The sequence below is a fragment of the Peromyscus eremicus genome, chromosome 11 (assembly GCF_949786415.1).
Source record: "Peromyscus eremicus chromosome 11, PerEre_H2_v1, whole genome shotgun sequence".
In the NCBI taxonomy this organism is placed as follows: domain Eukaryota; kingdom Metazoa; phylum Chordata; class Mammalia; order Rodentia; family Cricetidae; genus Peromyscus; species Peromyscus eremicus.
In genome coordinates this window covers 14,778,042-14,799,801 of record NC_081427.1, presented here as the reverse complement: position 1 = coordinate 14,799,801, position 21,760 = coordinate 14,778,042, and positions in this window count along the sequence as shown.

The following is a 21,760-nucleotide window of genomic DNA, read 5'->3' as shown; positions in this document are numbered from 1 at the left end:
CTTGAGATTTAGAGGATATATTTTGGACTATGTAAGAAGCTGCCCTCTCAAAGTCATGTTTTAACAAGAAATTATTGGTTTATTTTTATAAAGAGTAATATTGTTTACAACATGCCCTCACTGTGACAAAAAAAATCATTGTGTGGTAATAAAGCCTAGCTATGGAGCAATACTCAAATTCTGAAAATGAATACTAAATAAATAAATGAGTATCTCTCAATATTACAACTAAATTTTCATGCTACACACCACTATTTATTGTGGTGGCATTGTGTTTTCCAAAATATTGTGCACCCTAATAAACTTATCTGGGGTCAGAAAACAGAACAGCCACTAGATATAGAGGCCAGAAAATAGTGGCACACATGCCTTTAATCCTGTCACTTGGGAGGCAGAGATCCATCTGGATCTCTGTGAGTTTAAAGCCACACTGGAAATAGCCAGGCATGGTGACTCACACCTTTAATCCCAGGAAGTGAGCCTTTAATCCCAGGAAGTGCTGGCAGAAAGCAGAAAGGTATATAAGGTGTGAGGACCAGGAACTAAGGCTGGTTAAGCTTTTAGGCTTTTAGCAGCAGTTCAGCTGAGAGCCATTCAGATGAGAACTCAGAAGCTTCCAGTCTGAGGAAATAGGATCAGCTGAGGAAATGGCAAGGTGAGGTGGTTGTGTCTTGTTCTGCTTCTCTGACCTTCCAGCTTTAACCCAATACCTAGCTCCGGGTTTGATTTTATTAATAAGACCATTTAAGATTCATGCTACAATTTATTTATTTATTTATTTATTTATTTATTTATTTATTTACTATCTGTTTTACATCTGGACGGCAGTTTCTCCTGCCTACTCTCCTCCCAGTCCCTCGCCCTACCTCCCTTCTACCCTCCTCACCCCATCCATTTCTGTTCAGAAAAGGGCAGGCCTCCCATGGACAGCAACAGAACCTGGCATACCAAGTTGTAGTAAGACAAAGCACCTCACTTTGAATTAAGGCTGGGCAAGGCACCCAGTCTATAGAAGAGGGTCTCAAAAGCCAGTAAATGAATCAGAGACAGTCTCTGCTCCTACTGTTAGAATACCTACAAGAAGACCAAACTGTACAACTGTCACATACACGAAGAGGGCCTAGGTCAGTCCCATGCAGGCTTCCTGGTTGTCATTTCAGTCTCTGTGAGCACCTGTGAGCCCTGGTTAGTTGATTCTGTGGGTTTTCTTTAGAACACATATCTTCTGTTCCTTCATGACATGAAAGGAGACACATTTTATGATCTAGGTAAATGTGTTTTCTAATAAACCAATCAAACCAAACAAATTCACTTAGGTTATTAGTCTGTACTTGAGGGAGAACCTTCAGCTGCTGTCATCTTTTTGGGAATTCACGTGGAAAAGAATAAATTTTTTTTTTGTTTTTTCGAGACAGGGTTTATCTGTGTAGCTTTGCTCCATTCCTGGGACTCACTTGGTAGGCCAGGCTGGTAAAAATAATCTAAAACCAATGTTAAAATATACGTTGAAATTAGTAGATGAATATTTAACATGCATACTGTTTTGAAATTAAAACTAAATATTAAGGAAAACAGCAAAAGTAGTGTGTTCTCTTATGGAGGAAAAGTTACCCTCCTTAGCAATGATGCTGAGTCTTAAAAAATTATGTCGAGGAGAGGCTGACTAATCAGTGACTTTTACTTGTTAAGTGAAGATGATAGAAGATAGATAGATAGATAGATAGATAGATAGATAGATAGATAGATAGATAGATAGGTAGATAGATAGATGATAGATAGATGATTGGGAGATAGATGATGGATCTATAGATAACAGGCAGAGATAGATACACAGACAGATGATAGACTGATAGATTGATAAATAGATGATAGATCAACTGATAGATTGATAGATACATATATAGATGATAGACAAATATATAGATGATAGATGATAGATAAATAGATAGATAATAGATAGATAGATAGATAGATAGATAGATAGATAGATAGATAGATAGATAGATAGACAGTCAAAGTTGATACTCAGTTGAAGAACTGGTCATAAAAGCAACCTGGGCAGAGAACTTAAGAAATCAAAATTTCTTGGGGGAAAAAAAAAGATCATTTTTAAAGAAGACAAGGAGGTATTGGTGGAGGATAACCCTTGCAAAAATAACTTATGACACAGCATTGAACAAAATCAACTTAAGAAGAGTTTCTTTGACCTCTTGGGCTCTGGGATACCATCACGTGGCAATGGGAATAGTGAATGGTAAAGTTTTCAATGTTTTGTTTGTTTCTTTTATTCCATCTGAAACCCATCCCCCAGAGATGTGTCTGCTATACTAAGAGCGGTTCTTTCCTAATTAACCCTTTCCAGAACAGCCTCACAGTCACATGCAGAGGGGGATCCTCCAGAAATTTAAATTCCAGTCAAACTGGAAGTCAATATCAGTCATCATGAGATGATTTCATCATTTTGAAGTATTCTAAGTTTATTTTTATTTTCAAAATAACAGTTGGCTTTTACATCCACTCTGTACCATGAGTGATAGGTTGTATCTTTGTTCCCAAACTCAGAAACCATTATTTTTCATCCTTTTTTACAATATTTTGAAAAGTTTTGAATTCAAAGAGAAAAAAAAAACACTGAATGAAATTTAGAATTACAGTGAGAAAATTTTTGGTGAAAAATGAGTTTTAAAGTAAGATGTAATATAATTAAAATTTTGGGAAAACAAACATTTCCTCATGAATTGCCCAAGGAGCAGTATGCAAAACATGAGCATGACGTTGCCTTACTTCTTTTCTCAGTGAGACTATAACAGTTCTAAACTTGAGAAATAACCAAGATATTTCTTCTTGCTTATCATGTGTTTCAAATAACTGTATATCTTTTATTTTAGAATAACATTTCCATTTTTACAGTACAGAAACATTAATTTCTGTAATAACTGGATAAAGTGTTAAAACATCTGCTTTGGTCCAATAAGGCTGAAATTTGATCCTGGTCTACTTTGTCACATTCTAATCATTGGGCATTAAAACTGCCAACCTCTTGGTGGTTTTGCACAGTTTCTAAACTTGTGATTCTGTGAGAGAAGCTTTATATTCTGTTGCTATATAATTTTCTTAGTTATGAATTCATTTCGTTTATTCTGTTTTAGGAGGCAGGTTTCAATCCGAGTTTTCATTGTTCCATCATAACAATACTTCACAGACAGTTGGTCTGTTTGTTGACCCATGACTCACTTCATGTTGCTTGTTAACCTATATATCATTTTTAAAGTGAAAAAAAATAGTAATAATCCTTTGCCTTCTTTTTAGTCTTTTTACTATTAACTTGACAGTTAACTTGATGTAATGATTTTTTCAATTATCTTACTATTTGATATTAGGAAAAAAATCCCTGAAAGACAAAGCCAATTTAAGAGAGTGACAGGATTATGAATTTCCCCATTTATTTTCTCTATATTCCGTTATGCATTAAGTATCTATTAGGTATACTGGAAGCTTTCCTCAAGCTTAACTTCATCTACCTTGTCTCGGTCTTAGATATATATAAGACCATTATTTCTACCATGTTTTAGTCCATAAGGAGATAATAAAATTGGTCCACGTATTCATTTCTCTGTCTATTTCTGACTTTTCCCATTGCCTCTTATTCTGTTTTATTCCCATAGTTGTATTTCTCAGGGCTAAGCCCTTATGGAGTTTACAAATACTAAACCAAATCTGTTAAAATCAATCATTTGATTTCTTTATCTCAACTTTTTTTCTTTTGTCATTTTATCTTAAAATTAACTTCTAGAATATATTAAATCATATTAAATCATGTCTAGCAGTTTCGAGCATTGATTTATTAATCTCTTTTATTTCCTTATGTGGACTCTATGTGGGTGTCTCTGTGTGTATGTATGTCTCTGTGTGCATGTGTGCACTTGAAAGACAGAAAGGTTAGATAAAGGCTTTGTTGGCAGTCATTATTAAAAGATATTTTTATTTAATTTTTTTCTCTACTGAGTTTTTCTTTCTGAATTGAATTTATTTTTACTGACATATAAAAATGTGCATGTTAACAAGGGGATGTGAGTTTTTATTAAATTTATTCATTTATTTTACATCCTGATCGCAGCTTCCCCTCCTAACTCTCTTCCTATTCCCTCCCCTTCTGCTTCTGTTCAGGAAAGGACAGGCCTCCCACGGATGTCAACCAAGCATGACATATCAAGTTGAGGTAGAATTAAGCCCCTCCTCTTGTGTTAATGCTGATCAAGCCAACTCAGTATGAGGAATAAGGGGGACCACGGTTTTTGATTAGTGTATGTAAACATTGTGTGATGCTGGAACCATAGTCAACATGCATAATTTGATGAAGTAGAGTAATTATTGTAATTTCATTATGATGAATTCTGTCTTGTAGACTTTCTTTCTGGTAGATTATTGTTATCTGTAGCCATTAAGCTATGCAGTGCACCAAAGCCTCGGCTTCTTTGTAACTGACTGTAGCTTTTGTAAAAATTGACTTCTTTTAATGACATACTTGTTGAGGAGGCATGTCTTCCTTTGTAACATTATCACAATAGCCATGAATCATAATCTAATTTTCTGCAGAAACTTGAGCGACACAGAGATTCAATATTTGGAGGCATAAATGAATTCCTGTTGTGTCACAAATAACAAACATTTCTTTGGTGATAGATTGAATATGAAGCCTTTGCCCTATTAGCATAGGATAATAAATCCCATAGGCATAAGCGATGTTTAAGGATCATTATGAATTACAGGATAGGAGGAGATGCAATAGTGTAACACTAGAATATTTTCACCTTATATGTGTGTGTATGCATACACACACACACACACACACACATGCACACACACACACATGCACACACACACATACACACACACATGCTTTCCACATTCTTTTCAAATATTCAAGATTCGTGGACCATCAGGAATCATCTCATGATGAGCTGTTTATAAACACAATGTTAATCAAGAGTTCAGAACACTGAAAATATGTGCTGTTAGGGACATTTGCAAGATTGCTGTACTTGAATAGCATAATTGCTCTTGTGTTAAGTTGATCCACGGTAGGAATCAGGCTACCCATTTACCACAACATCTAGTGATTCTTGGGGAGAATTTTCTTTGCTTACTACCACAATATCTGCAAGAACTCTGCCAGTATTAATTCAAGTAAACATACAGTTGTGCACTGATGAGTTTTCTCAACACACTCAAGTTTCTTTCAAGCCATCTAAATCTATCAATGACACTATATTATGGCAGCATTTGTCAAGTCTACCATACCTCTTCTAAACTGTGACAAATCCTGCATATAAAAAAAGGCTATAGTAGTATAACGATTAAAGAACCAAAATGGTTCTTGAAGCATGTGAATTGCTGCCTACAAAATAGTTCATAGCAATCCCCTCTTGCTGATCCATATCATGTGATTTACTTTAACTGAAATAATTCTTTCTATAGGTAAAATAGAGGAAGATGGAAATTGGGAGGCCCAACACAAAAGCAAACGCAAAAGTGAAGACTTAGCATTCATTTTAAATCCAATGAAGTTTGCTTTATCATAAATTCATTGTCACAAAGACACTAAACTAAATTTCAAGCCCATGCTTGTACAGGGCAAGATAAGGCATAAAACATTTACAGGTATGGTATTTTAACAGTGTTTAGCTAAGTCTGTTGTCTTCTTCCATCCGACTACTTCAGCTTTCCTTTGATGTCCTCACCCGCTTTGTCTAGGGCTCCTGATACCAGTGGAGTTTAAATTGAGGTCTGGCAATGAAAAGGGGGCTGAGAGTCACAGTTAAATTAGACATAATGCATCATCTTCTTGTGATTCTGAGGCAACCGCAGCATACCTAACTTACTGCTAGCCTTCCCATGACATCAAGGGACTTCAAAAACATAGTTACATATTCAGTACCAATTCATTATGGTAGCATCATGCAGGCACTGGCCTAGCAAATACACTGTAGAAAGAAGTATGTCCTGGAGCATCTGGTACACACAATATGAGGGAGATGGGATAGAAACATGACTTAGAATTGAGAGAGTCAGAAAGTCTTTAGAACATTCTGGTCTTGATCAGGGAGGCAAAAGGTAAATGGTAGTTGATCCCCAACAAGTCAACATCACCATTACTCACAGAGACAGTTTATGATAAGATATACAAAGGAGTGTGTCAGGTGTTTAATAAAACATTTTGGTAGGTATTTTGCAAAACAGAATTAACTGGAATTTTAGCAAACAATCAGAAAACCAACAAAGAGTATAAAAATTGTTCAAACACGAAAAAGTTAACAGGTACTATCCTAAATTGTGAAGCTATTATCAATAAAGAGGAGTGAACATTCAAGAAAACATTCTAAACTATTAAAGAGAGTTAAAACTGCACTTGAAAAATCAGAACAGTGAAATGTTACAAAGGGATATTGATCTGAAGGAAGAAAACAAAAAAATATGGATGACAGTTACTGATGAATTCAAATATTATAATACCTTGTTTCCATTTTACAGATTTTCAGTTTATCTTCTTTGTTGGTGGAGTTTTCCTGTCCCACAGCCACTCTCAAATAACCACTCAGAGGGTTAATATTAATTATAAATGCTCATCCAATAGCTTAGGCTTATTACTAACTAGCTCTTGTGTTTTAAGTTAACCCATTTTCCTTTTTTACACTCTGACACGTGACGGTACCTTTATTAGCATGGCACTTTCATCTGCTCCCTCTGCTTCTGGCTGGCAACCCCAGACCCCACCCTTCTTCCTCCCAGGGTTCTTCTAATATGGCTCTCCTGCCTAACCTTATCCTGTTCAGCTATTGGCCAGTCAGCTTCTTTACTAAACCAGTCACAGCAACAAATCTTCACAGTGTACAAAAGGATTATTCCATAGCACTTCTTTCTTATTATAAATGTATATGGATGCTCTTAAATTTCTAAATGTCAGTTTTAGTCCTTTCTTTGAACAGAACTTTAAACATTTAAAGGTTCCAAGCTTCCACAGATCCAGTCTACCTGTACCTGAAAAACAGCTGTTGTGTCAGGAAAAACATCGTCCGTGGAGACAACAGGGGCAGTGGAGGCAGGAACAGCAGCAGTAATGGCATTACTTGTTTTGTTTTGTTTTGTTTTCTCAGAAAATCTACTTATGGAAATCCTAGCACTGTAAAGTTAGGATCACCATGAGTTTGGGGACAGCCCACATATGTTACACAGTGACATTCTGTCGAGAAATCAAATCAAAACAAACAAACAAAACACCTGTCCATTTAATTAAAAATCACAACATACGAAGGAATTGGGTGGTAGACTGAAAGGGAAACAAAAAAAATGTGGAGACAGGATCCACTGCTGGTATCCAGAGCTCAATCAAGAGTACTGAATCTCCATTTTCCACATGAAACATAGTCACTGTTAGGAGGAAATGAAAATGTCTAATTAAAATGCTGTAAAAGTAAGTGTTGCTATTTCGAAAATGATTTCTTCACTACTGCCTAAGCACTACCATCTGAATTTCAAAGGAAAGATGGCTACGTCCTCAAGTTAATGTTATCACAAATTTATTCTTGATAGCTACACATTATGGAGTTAGGTAATTAATGTGATTGGATTATTTTCTCTTATTTAATCTCATCTGGAAGCTAGGGCTTCTTTATTTACAGACCTAAGTGAGGAATGAGAACTTCTTCCTGTGGTCTCCCTTAGCTCTAGTTGTCCTCATCTTCATTTATACCCAGATAAATAAATACCAAGAAAGGAGAAGTTAGTGAGCCTCTAGCCAGTGTTCAGTTTCTACAAACTCTATTATGAGAATGGAATACCACATGTGGGGAATTCTTCCAGGAGTCAAGATGTGGGAAAATACTAGGGATGATCCCCAAAGAGGTTTATGTGAAAGGCTCCCAATTGAGCATCTACTTCAGGGCTCTGAGAGAAGAGTACAAGCCAAGTCAACCCCTGAGCTCAGAAATAGCAAACTTCCATGGAAATGACAGAAAAAACATCATTTTTTTTTATCTGTTGGGAAATTCTTTTTTTGTTTTTTCAAATTGACATGATGGTAATTTTCCTGACATACTCTACAAGTTTAGCAGTCTTATGATACCCCATGGAAATAGAATCTCCTAAGATTTAGATTTACAGCCTCAATATTTAGGTAACCCACAGGTGTAGATGCATTTCTAAAGACAACTCAATTTGGTATGTAGGGAGTTATGAATATATTTCTGTATCTGGCATCCTGCAGATGGGAGTTGTAAGCTCACAGCTATTCATTGACTTTCTTTTTGGGAAGACCTTATGTTAAATGCATCCAGTTAGACATACTCTCAAATGTACATTGAAGGGACTGATCTTGTTTCTTGGAGCTGTGTTTTTGAGAACGACCCTGGTGAAGAATAATATATATATATTATTAAGTAAGTATATATGCTGGTTAATAAGCAATTATATTATTGCTTATATGCTGGTTATATATATATATGCTGGTTAATAAGCAATCACAACACTTTTGTTTACTATTTTATGTTAGGTAAGATAGGCAAAATATATACAAGTGTTGTATTATAAATAAGAGTTTAGTTAATAAGTTATTGAGCCAAATTATATAAAGTTGTCAGTTTAGTTATTTTTTTATATTTTTTCCCTTTTATTAAAAATAGATTATTTTCTCACATAATATATTCTGATTACAGTTTCCCCTCCCTCTACTCCTCCCAGTTCCTCCCCGCCTTGAATCACATCCAGAACCACCAACTTTTGTCTCTCATTAGAAAGTGAAGAGGCTTCTAAGGGATCATTTTAATATAATATAACATAATATAATTAAACAAAACTAACCCATCAGGATATAAAACAGACAAAGGGAAGGAAAGGCATTCAAGCAAAGGCATAAAAAAATATTCAGATCCAGACAAAGAGATTAGTTGTTTGCACACACACAGGGATCCCATAAAAATATGAAACTGGAAGCCATAATGTATACCCAAAGGACCTGTAAGGTAAAAAGAGACAAAGAAATATATAAATAAAATAAAATAATAATGTAGGATTTTTTTAAAAAGGGAAAAAAACCTACACATTGTGAGACAAGGAACCTCTTTCTGTCGGCCATCTACCGCTGGGCATGCAGCCTACCTTTAAGCATAGTTTGTTTTCCCAGTGAGACTCCAATAGAGAAAACTAAATTTTCATTTGCAAGTGGTTATCAAATGGAGATAGTTTCTGGGTTAGGGAAGGAATCATGTGCCACTTCTCCATGCAGCTCTACAACCCCATCTTGTGAAGACCCCTGCCATCCACTCCTCCTCTGCCTCTATTCAGAAAGTGTCAGGCCTCCCATGGGCATCAACAAAGCATGGCACACCAAGTTGAGTCAGGACCAAGCTCCTCCCCTGCTTCAAGGCTGGGCTAGGCAACCCAGCACTGGGAATAGGATCCCAAAAGCCAGTTCAAGCACCAGTGACAGGTCCCCTGTTGGGAACCCTACAAACAGACCAAGCTATATAACTCTCACACACATGCAGGGCACCTAGGACTGTCCCATGTAGGCTCCCTAGCTGTGGGTCCAGAGTCTGTGAGCTCCCATGAGCTCAGGTCAGGTGTCTCTATGGGTTCCCCCATCATGACCTTGACACACACACACACACACACACACACACACACACACACACACACACTGCTCATACAATTCCTTCTCCCTCACTTCAACAGGACTCTGGGAGCTTAGTCCAGTGCTTGGTTGTGGATCTCTGCATCTGTTTCCATCAGTTACTAGATGAAAGCTCTTGATGACAATCTGGGTAGTCATTAATATGATTACAGGAGATGGCCAGTTCAGGCACCCTCTCCACTATTGCTAGGAATTTTAACTAGAGTCATCCTTGTGGATTCCTGTGAGTTTCCTTGGGATCAGGATTCTCCTTACCCTGAAATGGTCTAATGTTCCCCATATCAAGACATCTCTTTCATCCCCACCCCCCACTTCTCCACCCTGCCCCCAGTTTACTCAAGGGATCTCTTCTATTTCCCATTCCCAGGGAAATCCATGTGTCCATCTTTGGGCCCTCCTTGTTACCTAGCCTCTTTGGTGCTGTGGATTGTTGCCTGGTTATTCTTTACTTTACACTTAATATCCATTTATGAGTGAGTACACATCATGTGTGTCTTTCTGGATCTGAGTTAACTCACTCAGAAATGAGTTTTTCTACTTTCATCCATTTGCCTGCAAATTTCATGATGTCATTGTTTCTTACAGTTCAGTAATACTCCATTGTGTAAAATTACCACATTTTCTTTTCCATTCTTTGGTTGAGGGGCATGCAGGTTGCTTTAAGGTTCTAGCTATTATAAATAATGCAGCTATGAACATAGTTGAGCATGTGTCTTTGTGATATGATTGAGCATTCCTTGGGTATATGCCCAAGATTGGTATAGCTGGGTCCTGAGGTACATTGATTCCCAATTTTCTGACAAACTGACATATTGATTTCTAAAGTGGCTGTACAAGTTTGCATTCCCACCAGCAATGGAGGAGTGTTCCCCTTACTCCACATTCTCTCCAACTTAGCTGTCATTAATGTTTTTGATCTTAGCCATTCTGACAGATGTGAGATTGAATCTCAGAGTTATTTTGATTTACATTTTCCTGATGGTTAAGAGTGTTGAACAATTCTTTAAGTGTATTTTGGCCATTTGAAATTCTTCTGCTGAGAATTCTGTTTAAATCTGTACCCTATTTTTAATTGGATTATTTGGTGTTTTTATGTTTAGTTTCTTGAGTTCTTTATATATTTTGGAGATCAGCCCTCTGTCAGATGTGGGGTTGGTGAAGATTTTTTCTCATTCTGTAGAATGTTGTTTTGTCTTATTGATGGTGTCCTTTGCCTTACAGAAGTTTTTCAGTTTCAAGATGTCCCTTTTATTAATTGTTGATCTCAGTGTCTGTGATACTGGTATTATATTCAGAAAGTTGTCTCCTATACCAATATGGTCAAGGCTATGTCCCACTTTGTCTTCTATCAGTTTCAGTATAGCTAGATTTATGCTAAGGTCTTTGATCCACTTGGACTCGAGTTTTGTGAATGCTGATAGACATGGATCTATTTACAATCTACATGAGGTCATCCTGTTATGCCAGCACCATTTGTTGAAGATGGTTTCTTCTTTCCATTTTATAATTTTGTCAAAATCAGAAGTTCTTAGGTGTGTGGATTTACAACAAGGTCTTTGATTTGATTCCATTTATCCACCAGTTTGTTTTTATGCCAGTATCATCCTGTTTTTGTCACTATAACTCTATACTAGAGCTTGAAGTCAGGGATGGTGATATCTAAAGAAGTTCCTTTATTGTACATGGTTGTTTTAGCTATCCTGGTCATTTTTGTTTTTGTTTTTGTTTTTAATATGAAGATGAGTATTGTTTTTTCAAGGTCTGTGAAGAATTGTGTTGGAATTTTGATGGGGATTGAAATTTGATGGGCATTGAATCTGTAGATTGCTTTTGGTAAGACTACCATTTTTGCTATGTTAACCATACTAGTCCATAAGCATGGGAGATTGTAACTGGAGGCTTTTCTCTGTCCCACCCCTTCCTATAGTCATTTCCAAATAATTATTCAGAGGCTTATATTAATTATAAATGTTTGACAGATAGCTCAGGCTTATTACTAACTAGATCTTATAACTTAAATTAACCCATTTCTGTTAATCTATGTATTGCTACATGGCCATGGCATTACTGGTCTACTGACATCTTGCTTCTTGAGCAGCTGGCCTGAGTCTCTCTCAACCCTGCCTTTCTTTGTCCCTCTATTCAGTTTGGCTTTCTGCCTAGCTATAGGCCAAATTAGCTTTATTTATCAACCAATGAGAACAACACATAATCACAGTGAATAGAAAGACCATCCCACAGCATTTCCTCCTTTCTGTCTAATCAAAAAGGAATGTTTTAACTTTAACTTAGTAAAAATAGGTACAACAAAAACAGTTATCAAGTAAGAATTGGTTATAATATTTAGTCTATTTGTATTTGGCAAAATTAAAGGAAATATTCTATCATCTAACCTATCTTTGTGAGTCTAAGGTTTCATATTTAATTTACTTTTTATTATAACTAAGGAAAACTATAATTATAGCTATCCAGTCTTCAACTCCATCAAAGACCCCAGAATGATATAATATTACTTGACTAAACAGGAAGTGCATTGCAAGCAATTTCCAACATTCTAAAAATGACAAAGACATTTGGCTGCCTGAACAGTCACCCAAAGTTTTTCAGTAATGTTGGGGCATTCATCTTCAGCCTCTAGGCCTAGAGTCTCTGGCAGACTTTCTAGTGAAACAGGAAATTTGGAGGACTGTCCTACTTATATTGTCAAAGTTCAGTAGTTGCTTTTTTGTGTATCATGCTTGTCCAGATTGGAGAGCGTGCTTACCATCAGCAGTCAAGGAAAGGGCAAATCTTTCCATTTTCTAATATCTTCTCTCATTTCTTGCTTAAAGTTCTTGTCATATAGGTCTTTTCCTTGTTTGGTTACAGCTATCCCAAATTCAGTTTATTTTTAATGACTTGAGGTTTTTATCATACAAGTCTTTCACTTTCTTGGTTAGAACTATCCCGTGATATTTTCTATTATTTGAGGCTTTGTGAAAGGTAAGAAAATCTCCACAATTTCTTCCTAAGTCCTATGTCATTTCTATATAGGAAGGATACAGATTTGAAAGTGTTTCCCAGTTGCAGGAGTTTGCTGGCAGAATTTTTAGGGTCACTTATATTATCTGCAAATAAAGATTCTTTGACTTTTTTCTTTCAACTTATAGCCCTTGATCTCCTTCAGGTGTCTTATTGCCCTAAGACTTCAAGTACTATATTGAATGGGTTAGAAAAGAGTGGACAACTTTGTCTTATTCCTGATTTTAGTGGAAATGTTTTGAGTTTCTCACAATTCATGTTGATGTTTTCTATGGACATGCTTCAAACTACCTTCATTATATTGAAGTATGTGCCTTGTATTTATAATCTTTCCAGAATGTTATCATGGAGGAGTGTTGTATTTAGTTAAAGGCCTTTTATGCATCTAGTGAGATAATCATGTAGCTTTTATTTTTTAGTTTGTTTAAATGTTAGATTACATTTATAGATTTATGTATGCTTAACCATCCCTCCATCTCCGGGATAAAGTCAACTTAATCATGTTGAGTGATCTTTTTGACATGTTCTTGGATTTGGTTTGCATTTATTTTACTGTTTTTTGTATCTATGTTCATAAGGGACATGGGCCTGTAATTTCTTTCTTTGTTGTCTCTTTACATAGTTTGGGTATCGGGATAACTCTGGCCTTGTAAAATGAATTGGACAATGTTTTTTCTATTTTGATATGTGGAATAATTTAAAGTGTATTAAGGTTAACTGTTCTTTGAAAATCTGGTGGGATTTGGGGGAGGATATTTTAATTATTGCTTCTATTTCACTGGGAGTTGTAGGTTTATTTAAATTGCTTATCTGATCTTGATAAGTGGTAAAGGATATGTATCAAGAAAACTGTCCATTTCTTTTAGATTTTTTAATTTGGTGGAGTGTAGGTTTTTAAAATATGTCCTTATGATTCTCTGGATTTCCTCAGTATCTGTTGCTATGTCCCCCTTTTTATCTCCAATTTTAGTGAGTTGGATAGTCTCTCTGTTGTTTAGTTAAGTTGTACAAGGGTTTTTCAGTCTTACTGATTTTCTTAAAGAATTAACTCCTTGTTTTATTGGTTCTTTGTATTTTTTTTAAAATTTTATTGATTTCAGCCCAGAGTTTGATTATTTTGTGTTACCTACTCATTTTGGATATGATTTCCTCTGTTTGTTCTAGAACTTTCAGGTGTGCTGTTCAGTTACTACTACGAGATCTCTGTGATTTTTTTTTTATGTATTCCTTTAGTGCTATGAACTTGTCTCTTATACATACCATCACAGTGCCCCACAAGTTTGTTCAAGTTGTGTAACCATTTTCATTCAGTTCTAGAAAGCCTCTAGTGTCTTCCTTAATTTTTGTCTTGACTCACTTTTTATTCAGTAGTCAATTGTTCAGGTTCCAAGATAATTTTGTCAGTTTTTGTTTATACATTTTCTGTTTTCTCTTTGGTTGATATGCAGCTTTATACTGTGGCGGTCAAATGGGTTTCAGGGTATAATCTCAATTTTCTTGTATCTTTTGAGACTTGATTTGTGTCTAAGTGTGTGGTCACAGAATACATGGTGCTATTTCAATTTTCTTCTTTTTAAACTTCCTTTGAGTGTGATCAATTTTGGAAAAACGTTCCATGAGGTGCTGAGAAGAAGGTTTATTCTTTTGTGTTTGGGTGAAGTGTTTTATAAATATCTGTTAGGCTCATTTGTTTTGTAAAGTCTCTTAGCTCCAGTATTTCTCTGGATGACCTGTCCATTGATGAGAGTGAGTTGAAGTCTGCCACATCAGTATGTGAGGGTCAGTATGTCACTTAAGCTATAGTAGTATTTCTTTTATAAACTTGAGTGCACTGGTACTTAGGGCATAGATGTTAAAGACTGAAATGTTATCTTGGTGATTTTTTTCCCTTGGATGAATATGTTGTGTCTATTCTTATTTCTTTTGATTAGTTACGTTTTGAAGTCTATTTAGTCTGATATTAAAATAGTTACATCAGCTTGTTTCTTAGGTCCATTTGCTTGTAAAACCTTTTTCCATCCTTTTATCCCCCTTAAGTGATAGCTGTCCTTGAAGTTAAGGTATGTTTCTTGTATATTGCAGAATGGATCCTATTTTCACATTCATTCTGTAAGTTTATGTCTTTTTATTTTTAAATTGAGACCATTGATTTTGAGAGAGATCTGTGAGCAGTATTTGATGATTCCTGCTATTCTGTTGTTGTGGGATGTGTGTGTGTGTGTGTGTGTGTGTGTGTGTGTGTGTGTGTGTACCCTCTTTTTGTTTGCTGGTCTGAGATTATTAAGCAGTAATAATAACCAGACCAGGAATAACCAGACAGTAGGCAACACTCCTCTATGGCCTCTGAGTTAGTTTTTGATCCAAATTTCTGTTCAAGTTTCTTTCCTACCTGTCTTTAATGATAAGTTGTGATATGGAAGACTAAATGAAATAAATCCTTTCCTCCCCACAGTACACTTGGTCATAGTTTTATGACAGCAACAGAAACAGTTAAAGCCTTCAGGTATGTGCCACAGAGTGCTGCTGCCAGATTGTGTGGTAATTATAGTTTAGTTTTTCACAAGAGCTAGTAAATAACAGCCTGTTTTCCCCATGCCTTCATCAGAGTTCGTAGTCTTGATGATAGATATTTTGGCTGAAATGAGATGGGTTCTCAAAGCAATTTTTATTTTTATTTCCCTGATGGCTGAGGGTGTTAAATACTTTCTAAAATATTTATTGACCATTTACATTTCTTCTGTTGAAAACTGTCTGTATTCATTAGTCCATGTATTGATTGGTTGGGCTTTTAGGTGTTTAGTTTTTGTAATTCTTTATGGGTTCTTCATTTTAATCCATTCTTAGATGAATAAGACATACAGTTATCGGATATTTTCTCCCATTCCTTAGGCTGTGTCTTCATTTTGCTGATTGTTTTCTTTGCAGTGTAGAAGCTGATTATGTTTAAAGTTACAAACCTAAAGTGATTTCTAACTCTATTTCTAAATTGCAGAGTCTATTCATTTTATTTTGCCTCTTTCTTTATCTGTTAAATATATATGATCAAGAAAGCTGGCTCTCGCCGGGCGGTGGTGGCGCACGCCTTTAATCCCAGCACTCGGGAGGCAGAGCCAGGTGGATCTCTGAGTTCGAGGCCAGCCTGGACTACCAAGTGAGTTCCAGGAAAGGCGCAAAGCTACCCAGAGAAACCCTGTCTCGAAAAACCAAAAAAAAAAAAAAAAAAAAAAAAAAAAAAAAAAAAAAAAAAAAAAAAAAGAAAGCTGGCTCTCATTATATGCAATATATTCACTTTGTTGTTCAATTGTTATTCATATAACAAGTAGTTTCACTTCTTATTCTTTCCACCAGACAAACAAAATTTATCTACATGAGTACAGTTTTTGTGTACAGCTTTTTCTTTTAAATTTAGTCTTAATGTTTCCCATTATAATTGTAGATCCCTAAATTAGGATAATTTCTTTCTCACTTCAACGCATTTAATTTTATGTTAAAAATTTGTACTCTGTTTAGTATTTCTTTTACATGCTTGTTGACTTCTAACATTTATATATGACAAAATTTACTCTTCATAGTCTTGTATTAATTTTGGTAAATGCACAATATTGTGTAGTACCACCAGTTCTGGGATATATGGAGCATCCTTTCACACTAAATATTTCCTACTTCCCTTCCATTTTAATTAAGCTCTTCTTCATCCTCTAGTAACTACAGAACTATATCTTTCCCCTGCATTTTTGCCTTTCCCACGAGACTAGGAATTTAATCAAACAATATGCAGCTCTTGGGTCTCTCTATTTCTCATAAGAAAATGAAGCTAAAATTAACCTTTGATAAATCAATAAGTCATTACTGCTTTCTGTCAAACATAATGCCATTTTATGGATGCACTATAGTTTTTATCTATACAGCATCTAATGTATATAATGTAATGGCATCTAAGGTACATAGTGTTTCTGATGGTTATGAGCATGTTGATGGTGAGAAGAAAATTACTGGGACCATCATTTTATCTGAGCAAAGAAAATGTGTCAGCCTCTAAGCACCAAAAATTGGCACAATTGAAAATTTCCTTACTACATGGGCAAACATTTGAACACAGGTAAAGTACAATAAAGCATGAGCTGACTCAGTCACTTCTATACTTAAAATAGTAACACCTGAGATGAATTAGGTATTAATGTATTTTAGAACATGATATAATGTCTTTTCATTTCCCCATATTAGCTGATTCTACTACCATACAGGGAAGCCTGAGCTGTACATTCAAAATTGAACAACGGCATGTTCTTTCCTATGCTTTCAAGGAACTTGAAGAGAGTTCTGTTATTCTGAATATAAACAGTATTTCTTACATATGTGCATTTTTGAAGGAAGATAGCTGACTGGTGAGAAGGCATTTACTAAAAAATCCAGAAGATGGCATAAAAATGACTGTTACAGATGTGGGTAGCATTGGCTGTGAAAAGGATGCTGTGATGCTCCAGACAGCAGGAGCTGGGGAGGGGCAGATGCTAATGTCCTGAAACAGACAGTCATCTGAAATTGTCTCAGCTTTTGTAAACAAAAACGCCCATCTCAATCTGTTTTTTATTAGTCGTTTGATGATTTTTATATCAATAGAACTAAGATGTCATGTTCTTGATGTGCCTGTATATGAATACACCCTAAAGAAAATTGATAATTTTAAACATCCAAATGATATAAGCAAACATATTAATGTTGGTAGGGTTATACTGGTGTCATGAACATTAATTGTTCAAGACCTGGAATTCACCAATAATCAAATAATTTGATTACAAAAATCCCTGCTTGACCCAAATTCAGTTTCAGGTTCTTGAATTCTTACATAAGTAATTACAAATATGATCACATAAGCTGAGTGATTTTCATCTACTGATGATTTCCTTAGTCATGTAGGTCTATTAATAAATATCACCTAAGTATCCACATGTTTCTATAATATGCCTCTGGCTGTACTTATCTATCATTCCATATTATCTTCTTTGTGCAGGCTGAATTGATAAAAAATTTCTCTGAGAGTTCTCTGTCCATAGCTATGTGAAAAACAGATATGGAGAAAGGAGGAGAGGAGAATAGTTGAGAGGAGAAAGGGGTGGGGAGGTGAAGGGAAGGGGGGTAGAGGAGGGGAGAAAGACAAGAGGGAGACACAAAGAAAGAATTGATCATTTATTTATTCATTAGCATGCTTAGGGTGACAATGATTAGAACTAGAGTAAATTTATTTCTCACATAGAAGATTGTCTAGACATAAACACTTCTTGAATTGTGTCAATTACTAATGATATCATCCAGGTCAGTATTCTTTCAAGGCAGTCAGTTGGAAAGAGGCATGAACTGTTCTCACAGCCTAGTTTGGTGTCTCACCTCTAATTAGTGGAAAACTGAACCTGAAGAAGCTTTTGGGTGCTATATTTGAACAGCTCATTGTATATGCCTCTGTAAGAATGGAGACATCTTTGGTGTCCAATAGAATCACAACATAACTCCATTTTGACTCTTTTTAATGCATGTGTATAGATATGTATTAGAAAGCTTCTGAAGCAGTAGATTTTTGTAAGAGTATTTTGAAAAATCCCCTCTGTTACTTTCTCCTTCTTATTTTCTTCCTCTATGTTGGCCTCCCCTCCCCACCACAATTAATTCATTCCTGCTTTATCCTTGTATTTTAACCCTTTATACCAGTGCATTCTACCCCCATTCCCTTGAGAGCCCTTCCTCATGGCCCTAGTAATTGTTTAACCTTTATGGGTATTCCAAGTGAAACACAAATACGAAAAATTCAAAGCTGACATCCACCAAAGAAAGAACATCTGTCAAGTTTGTCTTTCTGTGTCTGAGTTACTTCACTCAGGATGGTTGTACCAGATCCAATTAAATTATATTGTTTCTTAATCAGTTGAGTAATACTCCATTGTGTAATTAGAAAATAATCACAATTTAATTATAAGTGATTAGTTGATGGACACTTAGGCTGTCTCCCTTTCCTGTCTATTGTAAAAAGAGAAGCAATAAATATTAATGAGAAAAAATCTCTGTAGAAAGATATAGAGCCTTTTGGACATATGCCGAAGAGTTTTATGGCTGGATCATGTGGCAGATCTATTTTCAGGTTTTTGAAGAACCTCCACACTGATTTTCACAGTGGTTGTACCTTCAAGCACTGTCATTATCAGTGAATGTGTGTTTACCTTTCCTCAAATCCATGATATTATTTGTCATTTATTTCTGTGACGTTGCAAATAAAACTACACGGAGATTATATTTTACACCAGTCAAAAGGCTAAGTTGTCTGGTGATAGTGTTTTATCATAACAACTGAAAAGTAAACAATATACTAGCATAGCCAGCTTTGTGACTTTGAAACAGAAAACTCAAACACATGTCATTCTCTGAAGCACTTCAGACCAGTTTTTCTGAAATCTATGTTTTTGACAAAGATTCCACAGTTCCACTTTTTGCTGGACCCTAAAATCTGTACAATTAATTCCTCTGATTGCTCCAGATATCTTCTGGTTTTGCTTAAAAGTCAAGTCTCTTAGGTAGATTTTTCCAAAACAGTGTTATCTGCCGCCCCTCTCTTCTTTCTCGTGCTTTTCAGTTAAGCTGTTGTCTGTGTGTTATATTCTTAAAAACTCCTATCCCTGGAAATCATATAACCTTAGGGACACAGTAAACCTGCCTTAATATTTTTCCCGCCTCTTGCCAAAGAACATTATTAAGTAACTATATGTCGAATTAGTTAATGGACAACATGTGACTTAAAAAGAGGAATTAGTATCCATTCACGACTCTTTCCTATATGTGTATTATCATAGCCATGCTGAACAGCCCAAATGCAAGGATACAGAAACCATTGATAAGACACAGATTTCTCCTTAAATTCAAAGAACTAGCAACAAATTTACAGATAAAAATGGAAAAGGTGGATTATTTGAGTGCGGTGTTTAGTAATTGTGATATTTGTTGGAAGATATTAGAAAAGCAATGCAGTAGGTACTAAATATTGTTAATTGTGGATTTAATATTAAATCACTTTAATGTGATTCCTAAGAACATTCTGCCACAGTTTCCAAAAGAATCTACTGTGAAGATTCAGATATGTCTAATTCTTCACCGTAGTCATTTATTTAGTAAGAAATAGAATTTATAGTTTATCACCACACTGAAGAACTATTTGTTATGGACAAATTTTCTTCTTTGGAAAGATACTTCTTATTTTTGCCTTCTTTCTAAGCTAACCAAAAACTTTCGAAGTTATAAGACACCCACTTTTATTATCATATGGTCATATTCTGTGAATTTGAGAATGAGATATCAAGACCAATAGCATGTGGAAGGAAACACAGCCTCTACAGTTTGCTTTCTTTGAGATGCAGGTGAATCAGTGAAGTTTACTATAGAAATAATTATCTTTCCTATGCATCTCAGACTTTATCAAGTCATCATCGGGCCACTTTGAGTATTATGTAACACTCTTTACCAATATTGTCTAGAAAATATTTTCAATTAAAAAACTGGACAATGTTTTAAATAAAAGCATCTGGGTTACTTAATATTACTGAAGTCCATCTTGCAAGAGGGAATAGGAAGAAAGTTAAGAGTTAGAAAAAGGGATGGAGTGGTATGAAACACTGTATTTTAGGTGTGACAGATACAGCATTTTTTAATTTACAGCCACCTATGATTTTTTTGTACAAGGATGGCCCACCAACCCACTGTAATGAAGTAGGTACAGAATCATTAGTTTCCATTGTTTTCTTTATGTATATTGAATTGAATAAAAAATTATGACAGTTAATGGTTATTAAAGGACAGATGTGCTTTTCTCAGTGGTGTAGCCGTTGGTAAGGTGTGCATGCTCTAGAACCATAATGAAGTGAATTGGTTCACAGAAAAAGAAAAAAAGAAAAAAGGAAAAAACAGACTACAGAGCTGGGAAGAAGAATGGAATCAGGAGGAGGGGGCAGCAAACAAAAGAAAGTAATGGGGGAGGGGTGAAGAGTACATACATATATGAAAATTTCATAATGAAACCTTTTATATAATTAATGAGTGCTAATACCAACAACAAAAGCAGCTCCACCATTTTCTTCTCCCTGTTACCACTTTCTTCTGTCTTTGCTTCCAAGAAACCTGGGACACTACTGGAATCCTGGAGACCTGATGGGAGCAGTCAAAAGTTCCTCCATTACACTTCAGGAATCTCAGGAGTCACTCTGACATGAGCCAGACAGATACCGAGGACTGTGTGTGATTGTTTCGCTGAATGAGTTTGGTATGGTAGGTGACTGGGGGGGGGGCGCGGGTAGATATGTATATTATGATTATTTTGAAAATGTAGAAGACTAGAGATATAGGTAATACTTTAAGATTGTTTATCCTTATTGGAAATTAAGAAGCAGGGCTACAAAGATGAGAAGTTAAGAGCACTTGGTGATCTTGCATAGGACTGTAGTTTAATTCTCAGTCACCAAATACTATGGCTCACAGATATCTGCAATTCTAGCTTCAGGAGATAAAAAATCTTATTGCAGCCTCCATGGGTACCTGCATATATACACATACAAATGAATAAAATAAAATAAATGTTTAAAAAAATTAGTAGATCCATTGGACATCATGGAGGCCGCATATAATCTTAGAATTTAGAAGGTGCAGAAAGAGAATCAAGCTTTTAAGGTCAATCGCAACTACATAATGAGTTTGAGGCCAGCCTAGGCTACAGGAGCTCTGGTCTCAAAAATCTAAAACAGAAGAAGCTGATAGAGAACCTTTGATGATGTAATTCACAGTTTGTAGGTTTGAAGTGGTGGGACCTGGTGTGCCAATTTGTCACTCATCAAAAACAACTGTAAGCAGGGCATGTACAGAGCCTATCCTATTGAGAGAAGTGTACAAATGTTACAAAAAAACCAAACTGTTGATCTGATTAAAAGGGCTTAGCTTCACTGGTAAACTTTGCTGGTTCTTGATTTGGGATGCTGGGATATTGGATATTTTTATTTCACAGGTAACCAACTTACTAGAATT